Below are 6,934 nucleotides of genomic sequence, written 5' to 3'. Positions count from 1 at the left end.
TTTTTTTTTTTGGCAGTTTTTGACCAGGGCTGGGTTTGAACCCGCCACCTTCAGTGTATGGGGCTGGTGCCTTCCTACTTGAGCCACAGGCGCTGCCCCAGAGGTTGTCATCATTGTTGTTTAGCTGGCCTGGGCCAGGTTCCAACCTGCCAGCCTCTGTGTATGTGGCCTGTGCCGTAACCACTGTGCTATAGGCACTGAGCCTAAAATAGAAGATTTTATAGCCCGGCGTTGTGGTGGACACCTGTAGTCCCAGCTACTTGAGAGGCTGAGGCAAGAGAATTGCTTAAGCCCAAGAGTTTGAGGTTGCTGTGAGCTATTTACACCATGGCAATCTGCCAAGGGCAACATAAGACTATCTCAAAAAATAAAATAAGGCTCAGCGACTGTAGCTCAAGCGGCTAAGGTGCCAGCCACATACAGCAAAGCTGGTGGGTTCGAATCCAGCCTGGGCCTGCCAGATGGCAAAGACAACTACAACCAAAAATGTCTGGGCGTTGTGGTGGGCACCTGTGGCCCCAGCTACTCGGGAGGCTGAGTCAAGAGAATCCTTAAGCCCAGGAGTTGGAGGTTGCTGTGAGCTGTGATACTACGGCACTCTACCCAGTGCTACAGCTTGAGGCTCTGTCTCAAAAATAAATAAAATAAGGTTTTACAAAATAGGCAATAATAATCATCATCATTTTTTATAATCACATTAAGCTTCATGAATGATTAAGATCTTGGAGGAAGACAGCGGAAAGAGATTAAAGATCCCAGGGTTAAAACTTGGAGAAACTTCACAGTATATCATCCAAAAAAGGATTGCATGATGGAAGCAGAGGTAAACTTGGAGAGGTAAGAGACCTTGCAGATAGGGAAGTGCCTTGGGGTGGGCTTTGTAGAGTACAAGAAATTCAGTTGGTGAAACACTCAACAAAAGTGTCGGTCTAGAGTTTGTGTCGTTTGGGTGCCATATGATGACTTTCAGAGCCAGAATAAACATGAAATGGAGAAAATACCTTTTTGCATAGGTAACTTTCCTGACTTGGGATATCCCCAGACACAATCAAATGGCCTGAGAGGTCACCTCACAGGGTACGCTTGAAGTCCTGAAGAACTGTGAAAAGATCCTAAAGAAAGAATGTAACAAGAGTGTACTTTGATGCCTGTTTTCAATCTCCAGCTCCTGAGCCCAGTTCATACCTTGTCTTCTTTTTCTTTCTCATTCCTCTTACTTCCCCTACCCTTGCCTCCCATTTTCCTCAAATCCATTCTCTGTTTTGTTCTCAAAACTCTGATCATGTCATTCTCATGCTCAGATTCCTTCCATAACACCCTTCCATTGCTTCAGGACAGAGGCTGCATTCCTTAGCCACACAAGACCCTGTCACTCCCGTGGGCACCTCAGCTCCAGTATACTACTTGGCAGTTTCCCACAACCTCCCTGAGTTCTCGTGTCTGCCTGTCATTGCAAGGCCACTTCTCTTAGGATGCCTTGCCCTCTCAGACTTAACTTGGAAAGCTACTTATAAGCCCTAGGTTGAGTTAGATGCCCCTTGTGTACCCTTGTCATAGCCCCCTGTGGTTGTTGATAATCTTTATTTCTCATTCTTCTCCATGGAGACCTTCTTTCTTATTTATTTATTTTTTATTATTTTTTTGAGACACAGTCTCACTGTTGCCCCAGGTTAGAGTGCCATGGTGTCAGCCTAGCTCACAGCAACCTCAAACTTCTGGGTTGAACCAATTCTCCTGCCTTGGCTTTCCAAGTAGCTGGAACTACAGGCGCCTGCCCAGCTAACTTATTTTCTATTTTTAGTAGTGACAGGACCTCACTCTTGCTCAGGCTGGTCTTGAACTCCTGAGCTCAAGGGACTCCTCCCACCTTAGCCTCCCAGATTACAGGCCTGAGCCATTGCACTTGGCCAAGGAGACCCTCTTGAGGGCAAGGAAGATAAGTATATTTTTTATCCATAAGATCTTGCCTAAATATCCTAGATTCAAGTAATCTTTATCAGTTCATTTGCCCTGATTTGGTGTTTCCAAAATACACACCCCCCGCAGCCAGGGCAAAGAGATCTTGGCCAAGCGTTCCCTAGCCAGAGCGTGCCACTTGCACTTCTCTGGGTGGCCGCCAGGGGGCGCTGGGCTCTTTGTTTTCCTTTCTCGCCCGGGGTCGAGGCCGGAGGCCCGCAGAGCGCATGCTCTGGGGCAGTTCGCGGCCCGGCTGGCGGGCGCTGGAGTTCCTGGTGGCTGATCTGCACCAAGGTAGGTCGCGCCTGTGACCCACGGAGGGTCTGGGTGGAAGGCGGCGCGTGGGGCGGCCACAGTCGGAGCACTGGCTGGTCTGCGGCGGGCTGAAGTCGTTGCCGGCTCCCGCCTGGGTCCCGCGGAGCCGGCCCCACGTGAAGCGGGCGGCAGGAAGGTGCTGTGCTGGCGCGCGAGCCTCTGGCCCCGCCGGGCGCCCAGGCTGCCAGCCCGGCCCCGCCTCACCGGAGAAAGGGCCGCGCGGCCCCTCCGCCGCTGCGCTTCTTACGTCCGCCCCGTGGCGCCCGCGCAGGCGGGAGATTCAAACGGTCCGAACGGGGCGGGCCGGGTGCGCGCGGCAGCGGTGACCTCGCCAACCCGAGTGCGCAGACTTGTGCCCCTAGCCGGCTGGGGCGGCCTCTCAGGCGGGGACTGCGTTTCTGTAGCGGGGAATGTGGTCTTGTTCAGCATTCATTTAGAGAAAGCGGTTTGCAGATCAGGGAGGGAACCCTGTCCGAGAGAGGGTCTGCTTTTGGAGCTGAAGGGTGGGTGCCGAGGGTCCGCTGCAAGGAAAGAACCCTCAGCGTCAATAAGCATCCAGATGACTGTTGAACAGTTGTAGCGGTGTGCTATGAACTCCGAATCAGCTCAGTCTGTCAACAAAGTATTTGCTGGTGGTCTTCCGTGTTGCTATTGCAGGAGTTGGGGATAATGGTTGAGAAGGGCGGGCCCCAGCTCTCCTCGAAGATACCTCATGTGGGCCCACAGTTACGGTCCAGAGTGATCACCAGAATATGCTCTTGGAGCCTGGGGTGATGCTGCTGGAAAGTCATTCATTCATGAGATATTAATGGAACTTTGACCTCGTATGACTTGTGTTGCATGTATGGAGTGTTATGGGAATCCCGGGAGGAACCCCCAACACTGCTCAGGAAGGTCAGGAATAGTTTTCCAGGTTAGGTGAATTTTTTTTGAGACAGAGCCTCAAGCTGTCGCCCTGGGTAGAGGGCGTCACATCTCACAGCAACCTCCAACTCCTGTGCTTAAGACTTAGACTCCCAAGTAGCTGGGACTACAGGAGCCCGCCACAAGGCCAGGCTATTTTTTGGTTGCAGTTGTCATTGTTTGGCAGGCCCAGCCTGGATTCAAACACGCCAGCTCTGATGTGTGTGGCTGGCGCTTTAGCCACTTGAGCTACAGGCACCAAGCCCGGCTAGGTGACTTCTAAACAGTGTTTTGAAGGAACAGTAGTAATTCAAGCAGCTTGGTGGTGGTGGGGTTGGGTGATCTAGGCAGAAAACACAGCACAAGCAAAGGTTGGTATAGGGGAATGTTGTGGTCAGGGATACCACATGCTTTTCAGTGACTGGAAAAGGAGAGTAATAAGATGCATGAAAGATCTGGTGTGCAAGGAACACTGCGGGGCTGGTGGAGGTGGCAGGGAAGGTTTCCCCCAAGAAGGGCCTCAGAGCAGAGCCTGGAGAGATGAACTGGGAATCACCAGGCTCCTGTTTAAAGACATCTCGAGAACAGGCATCATCCTGTTGATCTTTGCAAGTTGGTAGTGGGGTTCCCTTGAGTGACTCATCCAATCCCTCTGAGATTAGTTTTCTTATCTGTAAAATAAAGGTAATACACATGTGGTGAGCGGGTCTAACATCTGGTGGAGGTGGTGGCCTCTTTTTTTGGGGGGGGGGGGAAATGAATGCACAGGCCTAAGCACAGCTTGTGTACAGGATGATGCTGGGTGAGGAACTCCTAGCGTGAAATATACTAGCTCTTGCCTGGCCTAACAGCAAGCTGTTCAGCAAATGTTTGTTGACAGATGAGTCCTCTCCTCCCTTCCCTCTTGGGGACCTTCTACACAAAGAGATTCTTCAGCTTTGAGTCTGGCAGACAACTTCTGCTGCTTGGTGTGGGGGAGCGAGGAGACAGCTGCTGCACCTGTCTCTCTTTGCAGAAATGAGGCAGCAGTGAGGTTACAGGGGGTCATAGCAGGAGCACTAAGCTCCTGCTATGCTGTCTAGTCTGGGATGCCAGTCCCCTTCATTAAACAAGTAAAGAAACTGGCAGTGCCCTTAGCTCAGTGGGTAGGGTGCCGGCCACATACACCCAGCCTGGCGGGTTCAAACCCATCCCGGGCCAGCTAAAACAATGACAACTACAACAAAAAAATAGCCAGGCATTGTGGTGGGTGCCTGTAGTCCCAGCCACTTGTTAGGCTGAGGTGAGAGAATCACTTAAGCCCAAGAGTTTGAAATTGCTGGGAGCTGTGACATCACAGCACGGTACTGAGGGCGACATCTTGAGACTCTGCCTCAAAAGAAAAAAAAAGGTAAAGAAACTGAGGTGGGGTTGGGTAGCTGGGACACTGCTATGGTATGGTCAGGAAACCTGGGGTGTCATCCTACCTCTGTAATGGTCTGGGACACCTTTCCCTGATCCTCTTATCTCTAAAATCCAGGGATGATCACACCAGCTGCAGAGGGCAGGTGTGAGCATTTTAGAAAAGGCTGGCACACCATGGGTGCCTGTTAGTGGAAGTTGACACAGTATCTGACTTTTATTTGTGACTGTGTCTCACACTCTTACAAGGATTGTAAACTCCTTGAATATGGAAGCTATGTGGAGGGCACTGGGGCTAGAACATAGGAACAAAAGATGACTCCTTATTCTCCACCCAGACACTCATTACACTCATTGTGGATCAGAAGACACACCCAGGCTGTACAAAGGGCTAAATTGTGCATTAGAGGATAGGCAGGTCACAGGTACAGGGCTCAACCTTTTAGAAGGTGGCCTCCCCTTCCCTACCCCTGTCTGCCTAGCACAGGGCCTAGACATAAAGAATCTGGGGCAGGGACCAGGTGCTTTGGCTCACACCTGTAATCCTAGCACACTATGAGGCTGAGATGGGCGGATTGCACAAGAGTTCAAGACCAGCCTGAGCAAGAGTGAGACCCCCCCCATCTCTAAAAAACAAAATAGCCAGCTCGACACCTGTAGCACATGGTTACGGCACCAGCCACATGTACCGAAGGAGGCAGGTTCAAAACCAGCCCGGGCCAGCTAAACAACTGAAACCAAAAAAAAGCTGGGCACTGTGGCAGGCGCCTGTAATCCCAGCTACTTGGGAGGCTGAGACAGGAAAATCGCTTAAGCCCAAAAGTTTGAGGTTGCTGTGAGGTGTGATGCCACGGCATTCCACCAAGGGCAACATAGTGAGACTCTGTCTTGAAAAAAAAATGGCCGGGTGTTATGGTAGGCTCCTATAGTCCCAGCTACTCTGGAGGCTCAGATAGACAGGAGGATCACTTGAGTCCAGGAGTTTGAAGTTGGCTGTGAGCTATGATACCACAGCATTCTACCAAAGTGAGACTCTGTCTAAATTTTTAAAAAAAGAGAGAGAGAGAATCTGGGGCAAAAGAGAAGTGAGGTTTGTCGGACTGACTCATTGCTCTCTCTACTCTAACAGGGAGTTGTACCCAGTATCCTTCTCCATGTCTTCCAGTGGATCTGTCACCCTGTGGCCCTCCTTCAGGCCCTAGCTGCCCCAATGTTTCCTGTGTGTTCTCACCATCTTCTTCCCAGCTGGCTTCTGTTCTCTGCTCCTTGTACTTGGCTGAACTCAGCCTGCTAAGGCTGCCTTAGCTCCCACCTGGATCATAGTCTGTCTTTAACTGACCTGTTCTTTTTTTTTTTTTTTTTTTCAGACAGAGTCTCACTTTTTTGCCCCCAGGAGAGTTCCAAGGTGTCATAGCTCACAGCAACCTCAAACTCTTGGGTTCAAGCTATCCACTCACCTTGACCTCCCAGAGTGCTGGGATTACAAGCAAGAGCCACCTCACCAGGCTGTTCAATTAGATATACCTGAGTTCTTTTTCTGGCCCTCTGTGTAAACTTAGGCAAATAAAGTTACTTGTCTGAACCTCAGTTTCCTTAACTGAACAGCCTGGTGAAATAGGAGTGATATGCCCTTTTCTCTTTTTTTTTTTTTACCTGTTCAGGCATGGTATCTAAATTTTATTTTCCTTTTTTTTTTTAAATGATAGCTGTGTGTATTAATGCAATCATGGGGTACAGTGTGATGTTTTCATATACAATTTGAAATATTTTCATCAAACTGGTTAACATAGCCTTTATGTCATTTTCTTAGTTATTATGTTAAGACAATTATATTCTACTCTTAGAAAGATTCACTTGTACCCTTGTAAGATAAACCATAGACGTAATCCTTCCAGTCACTCTCCCAATATGGCCTCTTCTTTAGCTTTTTTTTTTTCTTGAGGCTCTGTCTCAAAAAAAAAAAAAAGATAGGAGATTGCTTGAGCTCACGAGTTTGAGACCAGCCTGAGGAAAAGCGAAACCCTGTCTCTACTAAAAATAGAAAAACAGAGGCAAGAGGATCGCTTGAGCCCAAGAGTTATAGGTTACTGTGAGCTATAATGCCATAGAACTCTACCCAGGGCGACAAATTGAGTCTCAAAAAAAAGAAGGCAAGGTGTGGTGGCTCATGCCTATAATCTTAGCAGTCTGAGAAGCCAACATGGGTGGATTGCTTGAGCTCACTGGTTTGAGACCAGCCTGAGTAAGAGGGAGACACCGTCTTTAAAAATATAGCAGAGCATTATGTCGGGTGCCTGTAGTCCCAGCTACTTGGGAGGCTGAGGCAAGAGAATCGCTTGAGCCCAAGAGTTTGAGGTTG

At 49.5% G+C, this 6,934-nt stretch overlaps 1 protein-coding gene across 4 annotated transcripts in view; it reads left to right on the top strand.

Annotated features, from left to right (window-relative positions):
* Positions 1 to 700: 700 nt before the first annotated feature.
* Positions 701 to 6,934, top strand: part of RCC1 (regulator of chromosome condensation 1) — a 21,271-nt gene continuing 15,037 nt past the window's right edge. Inside the window, exon 1 of one of the 4 annotated variants that reach the window (XM_023507466.1) lies at positions 701 to 837. The gene's annotated coding sequence lies outside the window, so the exon portion shown is untranslated. Of the gene's footprint in view, positions 838 to 2,179; positions 2,251 to 6,934 lie in introns of those variants that run through there. The other 3 variants (XM_023507465.1, XM_012812017.2, XM_012812016.2) reach the window with 3 other exon arrangements.

This window comes from Otolemur garnettii, unplaced genomic scaffold (assembly GCF_000181295.1).
Source record: "Otolemur garnettii isolate 467f Iridium unplaced genomic scaffold, OtoGar3 scaffold00184, whole genome shotgun sequence".
In the NCBI taxonomy this organism is placed as follows: domain Eukaryota; kingdom Metazoa; phylum Chordata; class Mammalia; order Primates; family Galagidae; genus Otolemur; species Otolemur garnettii.
Note: the sequence above shows the minus strand (reverse complement) of the source record. Positions and strands in the feature narration are given on the sequence as shown.